Source organism: Giraffa tippelskirchi, chromosome 5, assembly GCF_054371585.1.
Source record: "Giraffa tippelskirchi isolate mGirTip1 chromosome 5, T2T-mGirTip1v1.2.pri, whole genome shotgun sequence".
NCBI lineage: Eukaryota > Metazoa > Chordata > Mammalia > Artiodactyla > Giraffidae > Giraffa > Giraffa tippelskirchi.
In genome coordinates this window covers 165180248-165193979 of record NC_137279.1, presented here as the reverse complement: position 1 = coordinate 165193979, position 13732 = coordinate 165180248, and the positions used below count along the sequence as shown (strand labels likewise).

The 13732-nt window shown below is 40.1% G+C and overlaps 1 protein-coding gene across 1 annotated transcript in view; it reads left to right on the top strand.

Annotated features, from left to right (window-relative positions):
• LOC145504381 (uncharacterized) overlaps nt 1-13732 on the top strand; it is a 234473-nt gene that overhangs the window by 124392 nt on the left and 96349 nt on the right. The window lies entirely within an intron of this gene.

Here is a 13732-nt window from a genome sequence, read left to right as displayed (position 1 = left end):
TTCTAGTAGTCATGTATGGATGTGTGAGTTGGACTATAAAGAAAGCTGAGCACTGAAGAATTGATGCTTCTGAACTGTGGTATTGGAGAAGACTCTTGAGAGTCCCTTGGACTGCAAGGAGATCCAACCAGTCCATCCTAAAAGAGATCAGCCCTGGGTGTTCATTGGAAGGACTGATGTTGAAGCTGAAACTCCAATACTTTGGCCACTTCATGCGAAGAGTTGACTCATTGGAAAAGGCCCTGATGCTGGGAAGGATTGGGGGCAGGAGGAGAAGGGGCCAACAGAGGATCAGATGGCTGAATGGCATCATTGACTCGATGGACATGGGTTTGGGTAAACTCTGGGAGCTGGTGATGGACAGGGAGGCCTGGTGTGCTGCAGTTCATGGGGTTGCAAAGAGTTGGACATGACTGAACAACTGAACTGAATGTCTATTGTGGAGTAACAACTGGTGTAAGACAGAAGCAAGCTGGATTAGGCATAGAATGCTGTCAGGCCATCATGCTACCCTAATAGTCTCTGCCAGCCCCATGCAAAGCTTCATAGCCCTTTAGCTAAGTTCCATCTAGGGCGACAATGGTACCATGGTGCACCGTGGATCATTGTCTGGGGTTTGTTCTGAGAGGAACATATCCTTCGCTATCACTTTTCACTCATCTGCCATATTTGGCCCCCCTCAGTAACCAAGAGGTTGATATATAAATACCCCAGGTTCTTTTGCACATCAGGTATGAGAATTCCTCAGTGTATCTGACATCCTTTCCCAGAATTTTCTTAGGTTTCCCATTGTGGCTTGCATACTCATGCACCAATAGGAGGTGTCTTTCTCCATCTTTCACTTTCTTCTACCAGCTTTTCCACATTTCCCAAATAAACTACCTACAATCAAATTCACATCTCTGGGGTCCATTTATAGAATAAGCATCTTTATGGTTTCTTCTATCTGATGGGAAATAGGACAATCCTTCCCTCTTCCTTCAGAGAAATGTGAGAAAAAAGACTTCTCTCCACCCTTCAAAGTAGTCCTCTGTTTGCCACTCCAGTTTTCTTTCATATGCTCATGAAAACTCAAGTCTAACATTTGCCAGTCCATTATTGCCTCATATACTACGAATGCCTGCCCTAATGAGTACTAACGGGTTTCTAATGACACACATATGCAGATTTCATTTAATGTTCAATTCCCTAGGAGGGAAACTAAGACAAGAATAGATTCTCCCATGATAGGGCACTCTACTATCCTTTACTTTTCATTAAACAGAAGAGTGCTAAATGATTACATATTAATACATCCACACTGAGTTTTATCCTCCAATGTGATTGGACCTTAAAATTTCAGTAGCATTGAAGGGAAATGGTGTCTAGCTAGTGCTGAGAATTATGGAGGAGCTCACAAAAGTGTCAAAGCAACTTAAAGACATGTTTCACAAGTCAAAAAGCCTATTAGGAAGTGAAAGACTTTACAATTTCCATTTCTGGTATTATAGGAGAACTAATATTATAGAAAAATTGATACAAACACCTAAAAGGCTGGGCATTGTTACTTAATACTCAGCTACATTGGCAAGTGTTGTGCTTAATATTCAAGGGCAACTTAGGTTCAAATAAGCAAATGCTAAAACACGGTGCTGCTCTGGGAGTTTGCGGTGCAGTTGTCCAGAGTTTTGGTTCATACAGGCAGCACAGGGCAGAAAACCAAGACAACTAGGGTCCACACAAAGTCTGGAAGTTGAACTAAAAAGACCAGCTCAAGCCTGAAACCGTGACAAAACATATCTGTAAAGAGAATGAAGTCTGCTTTCAGTAGGAAAGGTAATCTGCCTCATAGTACTGGTTAAGAATGAGAAAGAAAGTCAATCGGGGGTGAAAATTAACTGTTAAGCAGCTACAAGTAGAGAACTGAATTTTCCCAGGGTGGAGTCAGGGAAGGATGACACAGGTTGTATGATTTAGGTTATTGTTACCATCTCTAAGCCAGCTACAACTTCTTAGAAGAGAGACCTCTGCTGGTGGTAACTACGTGCCTTCAGAGATTTGCGAGCCACTGTTTCAGACACCCTGAACTCCACTGCATGAGAAGATGCAGGAAGTATGACTCATGGCCCTTGGTGGGGCAGGTGCCAGCCCCTAATGAAAGCAATTGCCTCCAAGGAGGCAGGGACTTCTTGATAAGAGCTGACTCCTGGAGAGCTATGTTGGAGGCATTTGGGGAAGGCAGGGTGGTGAGAACTGCTGGGACTTACCCAGATAGAGAGCTGAGTGACTGGTAGGAAGTGACATGTCTAGCTCCTGGTCAGGTTCACAGATGCTAGGCTGACTTATGAGTGATTCCCTCTATTTTACCAGCTCTGGTGCATCTTCAACTTAGTCTGATTCACATCTTCCAAAGAGAAAGGCAATGGTCAGAATTCCGGCTAGTGAGTCTATCTAGGGTCTAACGTCTAGTCTGGGGCTTCCTCTTGGCACCATCCAATAGTCTTCCCACTCCCACTTTACAGTGGCCTTTATACCACTGAGAGGTAACCACCTCCCGCCACCCCCCAACTCCCAGGCTATAGTAGAGTGGTCTCTGCAGGGACATATGTAGCTTCTTTATGTACCTACGGATATTCTAGATCTTCTGCCCCTAGGAATTTCCAGATTCTAGCACACTCTTGTTGCTCCAAAAGCCAACTCCATCTTGGACAGCAAACATTCTCAACCCTGAACTGAAAACCCACCTGGTTGTTTATGACAAATGGCCTGCTTCTATATTGATTTTTGTCTGCCTCTCTGAACCTCTAACAGCTGAGATTTCAAGCTATAGGCTCCAGTTCATGTCTGCTTTCTGTCCAGATTGGGTTAAGTCAACTGCAAGTCAAAGTCCAAAGGTCGTTACTGTGTCTGCATGATCTTCAGTAACTGTTAATAGTGTGGGATGTAGTTGTCACATTTTTTTGCAAGTGTGAATTCATTCTGAACTTTAACTCAGCTGATACCTACTGGATTTAGTTAGGTTTACAAACAAAAATCTACATTTAATACACGTAGTTATTGACTTAGCTTTTTTTTTAAAAAAAATGAATGGTTTCAAGTGTGCCATCTTATTATGTTTACTCCCTTGCCCAGAGAGGACACTATCCTGAAGCTAATCCCTCCCATCTACATGCTAATACTTTCTACAAGTTTGTATCTGTGACAATTGTATAATATTACTTTTTGGTATAAATGGTACACTGTAGAAATTTTACAGTTTGCTTTTTCTCCAAGTTATGTTTTATATTTAATACTCTTGGGTTGGAGTGATCTTATTCTTCGTGACTTATATGCTGTATCTGTAGTCCTTTAAGCTCCAATAAAGTCCCCCCCCCCAATAAAAAGTAGTTTGCCTTTATTCTTGTCCCTTAGGTCCCCAAATAAAAGCAAATGCAGATGTGGTCTGGAGCATACCTTAAACAGACTGCAAACTATTTCCACAGATTAAGCTCTAAAAACGCTGAGAAAATGACACTAATAGGCAGCATGACAAACAAGCAAAAAAGCATACAAGACAGAATCATGTATAGAATATCATTACTGAAATAAGGAACAAACTTCCAGAACAAACTTCAAGTGTACTAAAAGGAGAGATGTAAGAGTCAGTCACATTTAAGAACAAAGCAACTTCCCTAAAGTTGTACTAAGATGTCAACTTACAGTTATACTGGTGTGCAATGCCTTAAAGGGTTGATTTTCAGTGGAGTAGGTGTATCACTAAGTCTTAAGAAATACATGGAGGGATGTGTTATCAAAATAACTGGAGGATGCTATAGACATAGTCTAGAGCCAGCCATGTCTTGAAGGCACATGACAGAAGTCCTGTAGAATAAGAACTATCCTGCATTCCCCATGACTAAGTTGTCTCAGACCTCGAAGGGAAGAAAATCAGTTAAGCAAGTCAAAAATCTCACTCCATCTGGCATAAAGAGTTTTGGGCATGGTCTTAACACTTGTAGAATTTTCCGGGTACACAACCACTGTGTCACAGTTGAAGGTTGCACATTCTTATGTGCAAAATTTTACTCAGAATTAAGCTACTATTTCTGAAAGTCACCTCATTTATAGCTACCACACTGACTTCACCTATAGTGTATTTTTAGGAAGTGAACTTTGAGGCACTTATGAGTGACACCATTTCACACCCACAAGGTTAGCATAAAAGTCAAACAGAACCAAGTGGTGGTGAGGATGTGAGATGTGTGGGGAGTGTTTTTTTTTTTTTTTACACACACAACTCCTAGTGCTTGTGGGAGTATAAATTGAATATCACAAGAGCTAAGAATAATCAAACAGTTTCTGCTAAAGGCGAGGCATGTGAGACCACAAATAGTCTGATTGGGGCAAATGAACCCAGGAGGGTATTAGGAATGTAGAGTTCCTTTACAGGTTTAGTGCTTTTTAATCTACAGAAGGTTCTTTGAGATAAGCCACTCTCACCTCACCCCCAACTTGGGCTCTCAAGTTGTGCATTGCAAAATGTGCTCAGATCCAAATGTCCTGATAAGACTCAGACTAAAATAATCTTCAAAGTTTGTTACAAGCTAGTGAAGACAAAGTCTCAAGTTCTACCTTTGGTGACTACTTGTTGACAATTTTTGCCAGTCTTCCCCAAAGCTTTTTTTTTTTTTTTTTTAAGGAGAAAAGCAGGGGTTTCCATCTCAGTTTGCATTAGTGATTGTTAATTCAGAGACAGTTAATCTATACAGAGAAAGGAATTCACTGTAGAGATAACTAGAGCTCATCTATATGGATATTAAGCTAAACACAAACACCAGAATGAGTTTACCACAGCCATAAGTTGGAATTCATGGACCCAATGGGACCAAAGATACACTACTCTACAGAAGAGCTAGCTTTGCTTTTCATTGGAAATGGTCTAGGACAGTATAGCTTCAAGAAGCAGGAACCTTTCTTCCAAAGGCATAGCATTAGCTTGTTCTAGTTTCCACCTGCCTCTGGACAACCTCACCTGCAATATACTACCCAAGGAAGTCTGGAAGGACCCTAGAGGATTAGTATATGCTGGCAAAGACTAAAGCAAAGATCTAGGATAAAATAGCAAAGATCTAGGATAAAAGAGCTTAGAATATAAACATATCTGCTTAATGTGTGAGGAGACTGGGCTTTCACTGGGTGATAGTTTATATTCTAACACTGTACTCAGTTCAGTCACCCTTAGAGGGTAGCACTCCCTCCTATCGATGGGGGAACTGAAGAATTACTGTGACTTTGCCAAAGCCACATTACTACTAATTGTCAGAGCCAGATTTCAGGTCTTTTGATTTGAAAATAATGGAAATCATTCTAGTGGGAAGTTTTTAAACCAAGTATGTTCCTTTTAGTTTGGAATGGATCTTAAACAGATTTTAAACACACCTTTAAAAGAAAAGCAATATTCTGTCATCCTTGGACATTCCTCACTGAGACCCACTACTCAAATCTGTTGCCTATTTTTACTCAAGGAAACATGGTTTGCACACAAGCCATCTTAGTTTTCTCCTAGTAGAGTCATATCCTCCTAGTAGAGTCATACCTTGTGCTCACACTTGAATGGGTTGTATACCCCAACTGTCTTCCCCACTTTTCTTGACCGTTTAAAGCTCTTTGTAGGTCTAAGTTCTCCCCTGGCAATATTCAAAGATCTTAGCTCTGTACCTAGTACTGTATAGTATTGCTGATATACAAATAGATACTGACATCATTAGTGGATAACTTGGCTTTATAGGTGTTTTGAACAGCATTGTCATAAAAATGCTTGGTGAATTTTTATGTTTATGGTGTTTTAGTCATGTTTGAAGAAATTGGTTAGGGTTTTAAAAAGGCTGGGAATATTGAATAGTTTTCCTATTTAAAATATTATGATTCCTGTTATCCTAGTGTTTCTATCTAATGTGAAGATTATTATTTGATGAGATGAAGACATGCACTGTTTCTCAGGCACAATACTAGAACATAGATGTCATATGCTTGTACCCGTTTGTTGGAACTCCAGGAGATGACACTACAAACACAGACCAATACAAATGCACTGAAGCGGCCACAAAAACCCTAGTGGCATTATCATTAAGATGGCTCATTTGAAGTGTACTTTCTTTTCAAAGCTACAAAAAGCCAAACTTATTCCGAGATACTGCCTTCTTGGACAACATAACCAATACAACAGTTAAGTTCCAAGCTCGATAGTAAACATTTTTCCCTTGTGTGCAAGTTTTGAACTCAGTTGGGCTGATAATTACTGAGATCCAGAGACAGCATTCTGGAGCCCAGTCTACTAGTTGCCAGTATTGGTACAATGATTGTGACAATTCAAATAGTCCCCATAGTTTTCAAAATGTCCTGAATAGAATATGATGTTGTCCCTCTTGGGAAGTCTGCATTATGCCATCCATCACTGTTGAGATCTTAAGTCCACAGTCCCTGCTTTGAGACAGGAAAAATATGCCAAAGTCTCAGGTAACACAGCACATCAAATGCATTGATGTTGTGAGTTGTCTCAATATTTAATATATGCAAATACCAGATTTCAGCAATGCAAAATCCCCATCACAGTGCACACCCCCATACCCCCATCACCTCAGTAGTTCCTAGGCCAAATGCATTATTGATGTTACAAGTTGTCCCTATATTAAAGAGAATATTCCAATATCAAATGGTAAATTTCAACAATGCAAAACAATGTTTGCACACCCCTCCATCAGTTTTGCACAAACCTGATAGTTTTGAAGTTATGTTTTGAAGTCCAAGCAACATGAAGAGGCCATTTTCTTACTATATTCAACCCACTCTATTCTGTGCAGCCCAAGCTATTTGCTCCTTTCTAGGCTACTGGAACCATATTAGATAATATTAGCAAGATACAGATTATACAATAACTCATATGAACTCAAGTTCCCCAAGAGTGATTTGTTTCTCAACTAGGCTTATAGACTCCTTCCCTAGAGCTCCAAGTTTCTTTTATGTAAACTGAGATATGTATATGCTTATTGGTCTAAGCGTATTTTCTAGTTTGTTTCCTTCCTTTGTATTCCTAAGGCTCCATATTTCCAAAAAGTACTTCCTTTGTTATGATTGGACAGTTTTTCTAAAACTTTTGATAGTCATTTGGAAACCTGAATATTTGCATGTCTCTCACTAAGTTTAAGATCAGATCATTGATCAAAACCAAATTAAAAACTTTTAAAAAGGTGAAAGGCATCTGTTTTACATTATCTTTTATGACTTGCAATATTTGACTGGTATTTCTATTGTGGTATAAATATTTGAAGAGAAATGTCCACAGTCTTCTGCTTCCCAGAACTGTAAGAACACCAGCTGGGATCATTGCCAGTCCTGGGGTACAGTTTGTACATGAACTGATTAGTCTTTGTTCGGTTTTACATGAACTGCACGTGAGATGATGTCTCATTTTATAAGGGCCTTATTAGGGGCCTTTCATTTCCATAGAGTTTCAAGAATCCAGTATCCTGGAATTATCTTCTGAGCAAGTAAAGAACAGGTAATAATACAATATTTTCCATCCTCTTTCATCATGAGCCAAAAAATAAGGTGCAAATGGAGTAAAACCTTTGCATTTCATGTAACTTTCTCCTGGCCCCAAGAATTTGAACCATGACCAAAACAAGCAAACAAAAACCACACACAGCTCTTATCATTCAAGTATCTCACAGTTTTTAAACCCTCAATGGACTCCTGATTATTCCTAGCATCACCTATCATGCATCTTTATAAATGACCTCTTCCTATTTTTGACTTGTTAATATTTGTCCAAAACTCACTCACTTGCAGCCTCTAAGGGGCCTTCTCAAACAAAACTAAGACTCTTTAGTTAAAACTAATATCCACTCTTTGGTAAACCTTAAGTCATCATACCCTTTATGAATGTAAGTGATAGGCTTGACTTTTTCCTGACTAACCACCTTAAGTTACCTCTTCCATGGAGACTTGTGCTTCAGAGTAAATGCAAATTCCTAAGACATTTCAGCCTATCTTTCCAAGTAAGAACAGAACAAGCAGTACTAGTCAACATACTGTGCTAGATATAACCTTATAAATGTAACAAGTCAGAAAATTTTGACTTTCATTTGAAGTGCTTTCAGTGATCTCAAGTTTTCTAGGGAATTCCACCGTAGTGGAGAGGAGCAGCAGGATCAAATATTTCTATACTCAATTATCTAGTATTCCCCAAAGCAGTTCTTATGACCCTGAAGGTGTGTCACGATGTTTCCACTAGAGGAATCTACAGATGAGCAGGCAGCTAGCTGCGTCTTCAGCGACCTACCATGGCGTCACCTGCTGCCCTCAGCCAGAGGCAGAGAAGTGCAGGCTCAAATAGACTGCTGTGTGACACAGCTCCTCAAGCAGGAACCCTTGAGAAACTCTGGGGCTCCATTGTCTAGCTAGGGTTTCTCAGAACTGAGCTATGGTCAGACTCTACCTAATTCTGCATTTCCTTCTATCACACAAATCAGAAATACAGAGTGTGAAAGGCTTTCTCTGGTTATTCCTGTTACCTCTGTTTCACACCATTTCCCTTAATAAGTCGGCAACTCTATCCTGGTTTCTGAGGATCTGAACTAATAAGGGAGGTGCTGGGGATGGTATGAAAAAACAAGCAATAGCATGGTTTGGGCTCTTACTGCTGGCAAAAAAGGATGACTCCACCCAGGGTTAACTGTAAGCACTGCTTTTGCTGTATCCCACAAGTTTTAAGTTATTTTAGTTCAAAAAATAAAATTCTTCAATAACCCTTTTGACCTCCGTTTAGCAGGTTTTAAACCCCAAGTATTGACTTAAACTCCAAGCTTCTGTTGATTTAATTCCATTGTGTTGAGAACGCTTTTTAATGTTTCTTTTAAATTGAGGTTGATTTAACAACCTCGAATGTGGTCTCGATGAACACTGTGCATGACCTCTAAGAATATGTATTCTGTTGTTGGATTAAGTTTTCTATAGAAGTCAATTGGATTCAGTTAACTGATAATTTGCTTCAGTTCGACTATGTCCTTACTGATTTTCTGCCTGCTGGATCTGTTAATTACCCATAGAGGGATGTTAAAAGCTCCAAGGACAGAAATCCATTTTTATTTGTACTTCTATTGACTTTTGCTGCTTCTATTTTGATCCTGTTAGCCTTATGCACATTAAGGATTATTATTTCTTTTCAGAAAATTGACCCCTTTGTTATATGATGCCTCTCCCCACTTTTCTTTCTTATTCTACAGTTAGGTTTGAGTGAAGTGACAATTTTTTTTTGATTAGTATTAACATAGATATTTCTCAACCTCTATTTTTGCACGAAGTATTAAAATTGAGTTTCTTATAGACAACATATGGTTGTCTCTGGATTCACATTGATGGTCTTTTAATGAGTATATTTAGACTTAACGGGTGTATTTAGACAATTGACATTTGATAAGTTGGATTCATATGTTACCATCTTGTTCAGTTCAGTTGTTCAGTCGTGTCCAACTCTTTGCCACCCCATGAGCTGCAGCACTCCCAGCCTCCCTGTCCAACACCAACTCCTGGAGCCTATCCAAACTCATGTCCATTGAGTCAGTGATGCCATCCAACCATCTCATCCTCTGTTGTCCCCTTCTCCTGCCATCAATCTTTCCCAGCATCAGGTCTTTTCAAATGAGTCAGCTCTTCACATGAGGTGGCCAAAGTATTGGAGCTTCAGCTTCAACATCACTCCTTCCAATGAACACCCAGGACTGATCTCCTTTTAGGATGGACTGTTTGGATCTCCTTGCAGTCCAAGGGACTCTCAAGAGTCTTCTCCAACACCACAGTTCAAAAGCATCCATTCTTCAGCGCTCAGCTTTTTTTATGGTCCAACTCTCACATCCATACATGACCACTGGAAAAACCATAGCCTTGACTAGATGGACCTTTCTTTGTTGGCAAAGTAATGTCTCTGCTTTTTAACATGCTAAGTTGGTCATAACTTTCCTTCCAAGGAGTAAGTGTCTTTTAATTTCATGACTGCAATCACCATCTGCAGTGATTTTGGAGCCCCAAAAATAAAGTCTGACACTGTTTCCCCATCTATTTGCCATGAAGTGATGGGACCGGATGCCACGATCTTAGTTTTCTGAATGTTGAGCTTTAAGCCAACTTTTTCACTCTCCTCTCTTTCATCAAGAGGCTCTTCAGTTCTTGTTCATTTTCTGCCATAATGGTGGTGTCAGCTGCATTTCTGAGGTTATTGATTTTTCTCCTGGCATCTTGTATTAATTGCCTATATTGTTTTTCATTTTCTGTGTTCTGCTCTGTCTTCTCTACTTTAAGTTGCATATTCTGTGTCACTGTTTCCTCCTAGTGCATTGTAATTGACTTTAGTGATCACTCTTGAGATTACAGTCTACACTTACAGTGATCCTTCTCTCTTAACGAGCATCATACAAGTTCATGAGTACAGTCACCTCGCATGTGTGCTCAGTCGCTCAAGTCCTGTCCGACTTTGTGACCCCATGGACTATAGCCCAGAGAAGTCTGTCCATGGAATTTTCCAGGCAAGAACACAAAAATAGGTGCCATTTCCTTCTCCAGGGGATCTTCCTGATCCAGGGATCAAAATGGTGTCTGCGTTGGCAGGCAGGTTCTTTTTATGATTGTGCCACCTAGGAAGCCCTTATAGTAGTGTATTTCTAATTCTTCCCTCATCTTATACTTGTCATTCATTTCACTTGTTGGTCACTAAGTTGTGTCAGACTCCTTGCAACCCCATGGACTGCAGCACACCAGGCTTCTCTGTCTTCCACTATCTCTTGGAGTTTGCTCAGATTCATGTTCATTGAGTTGGTGATGCTATCTAGCCATCTCATCCACTGCTGCCCCTTTTTATTGCCTTCAATCTTTCCCAGCATCAGGGTCTTTTCCAATGAGTCAGTTCTTTGCATCAGGTGGCCAAAGTATTGGCGCTTCAGCTTCAGCATCAGTCCTTCCAATGACTATTCAGGACTGATTTCATTTAGGATTGATTGGTTGGATCTCCTTGCTATGCAAGGGATTCTCAAGAGTCTTCTCCAGCATCACAGTTTGAAGGCATCAAAGTCATTTGGCATTCAGCATTTTTTATGGTCCAAATCTTACATCCATGACTACTAGAAAAACCATAACTTTGATTACATGGGCCTTTGTGGCAAAATGATGTCTGTTTTTTAATACACTGTCTCTGTCATAGCTTTCCTTCCAAGGAGCAAACATCTTTTGATGTTATGGCTGCAAGTCACAGTCCACAGTAATTTTGGAGGCCAAGAAAATAAAATCTGTCACCGTTTCCACTCTCCCCCCACCATTTGCCATAAAGTGATGGGACCAGATGCCCTGATCTTAGTTTTTTGAATGTTGACTTTCAAGCCAGCTTTTTTTATTTTACTTACTCAAATTATAGTTGCCAAATACAATGTTATTTTGTACACTGTTGAATTAATATTTTCCTTATACTCTTCAATGCAGTTTTCTTATAGCTGAACTTGACTCATTTTGACTCCTTTCTGAAGAATTTTTAACTTTTCTTTCAAAGTTGGTCTAGAGGCGGATCATTGGTCTTTCTCAACTTTTGAAAAATAGTTTCACTGGATATAGAATTCTACACATTGTTTTCCTTTCAGTATCTTAAGCATTTCACTCCACGCTTGTCTGGATGGTTTCTGAGGAGTCTAGAGTAATATTTATCCTTGTTCCTCTATAGGCCAGAGAAGGAAATGGCACCCCACTCCAGTAGTCTTGCCTGGAAAATCCCATGGATGGAGGAGACTGGTGGGCTGCCGTCTATGGGGTCGTACAGAGTCGGACACAACTGAAGTGACTTAGCAGCAGCAGCAGCAGCCTCCATAGACAAGATGTTTTTCCTTCTTCAAGATCTTCAGTTTGATTACATGCCTAGATGTTGATGTTTTTCTGTTTATCCTACTCAATGTTCTGAGTTCCCTGGATCTATGATCTGGTGTCTAGCATTAATTTTGGAAAATTCCCATTGTTCCTTCAAGTATCTTGTTTCCTTTCTTCTGCTATTCCTATTGTGTATGTTACAGTATATGTAACTGTCCTGAAGTTAAGTGATACTGCTGTCATTTTTGTTCCCCCCTCTTCATGTTTCAGTTTTGAAGCTTCTATTGACATTAAGAGTTCACTGATTCTTCATTCATGTCTACTCTATTGATGAACCCAAAAGCTTTATTTCTGTTAATTGATTTTTATTTCTAGCATTTTCTTTTTATTCTTACTTTCCATTTCTGCTTACATTACTCTTTCTTTGTGTGCTGACCACTTAGAACCTTTAGAGTGTCCGCTTTAAATTTGCCCATCTGTTAATTTCATCATCGGTAATCATATTTGAGTCTAGTTCTGATATTTGTTCTTTTCAGGCTGCTTTATCTTCTTTTGCCTTGCCTAACTTTCTGCTGAAAGCAAACTATTGTGAACTGGATAAAATAAACTGAGGTAAATAGGCCTTTAGTGTGAGGTTGCATATCTGGCTATGGGTTGCACTATGTTTATTATCTGCTGTAATTATGTGTCATGCTAAACTTTCCTCTGGGATGTTTCTTGTTGTCTTTGGGATTCCTGGAGACTTATTAAAGAAGGTCTCGGACACGTAGTTTGTAGTTATGTGTGTGTGCAAAGTCACTTCAGTTGTGTCCAACTCTGTGCAACCCTATGGACTGTAGCTGCCAGGCTCCTCTCTCTCCATGCAATTCTCTAGGCAAGAATACTGAAGTGGATTTGCCATGCCCTCCCCTCCAGGAGATCTTCCAGACCTAGGGATCGAACCCTTATCTATTTTGTCTCCTGCACCACCGGCAGGCAGTTTTTCTTTTTTTTTTTTTTTAACCACTAGAACCACCTGGGAAGCCCCAGTTTTCAGTTATATTCCCCTGCTATTGCATTGGAGATGTAATGCTGTGGGGTTAAGTTGTGAGGGGCCAGGAAGCATTCTAGAGTTCTATGTTCCTATGATTAGGTTTCAAGCCTATTAGGGATCCCGTGACTTTGGGCTGTGCTCTTCACAAATGTTTCCTTCTTCCTTACGTGAAGCGGGAAGGCATTGGGTATTTCTTTCCCCCTAAACCATTAAGGTTTTGATAGTCTCTCTTGAAAACAGGCTTTGTTAACAGAGCACACTGACATTCCAAGATGGTCACTCTTCATTCCCACTTCTGCTGCTGAAAGAATATAGGACATTTTTATCTTCACTGGGAGAACCTGCTATGGTTCTGGAGGTAAAAGTCACAGAAGTGTGGGACCTCCAAAACTGGACCCCCTTTAATTCACATTTGTCCACACCAGCAGTCATGAGTTAAAGTTTCCTACTTGAGTACTGGGTCCTGAGTCACAGGGTCTCTACTTAGGTAAGTAATTCTGTGTCTGCCTGTCTTTTGAGAGCAGTTTGCCCTATGACCTTAGTTTTCCATCAGATTTTTGATGAGTTGCCAGTTTTTAATTTGCTAGGTTTTCCTAGTTGCATGGAGTGACCACTTCCAAGCTCCTTACATGATAGGTGTCAATACCTAACCTTTTAAAAGGCATCCCCATCCAGAAGAGGATGCGCATTTCATCCACAAGAGTCATGATCTGTTATAGGAAGGTTTAAAATCCTTCCATCAAGATGGGTTATGTTACAGAGCTTCCATTACAAGAATAGTCTGTTTTGCCCTTGGAACCAGATGGACTAAGTTCAACAATGAACTTCTGACTTTGGAGA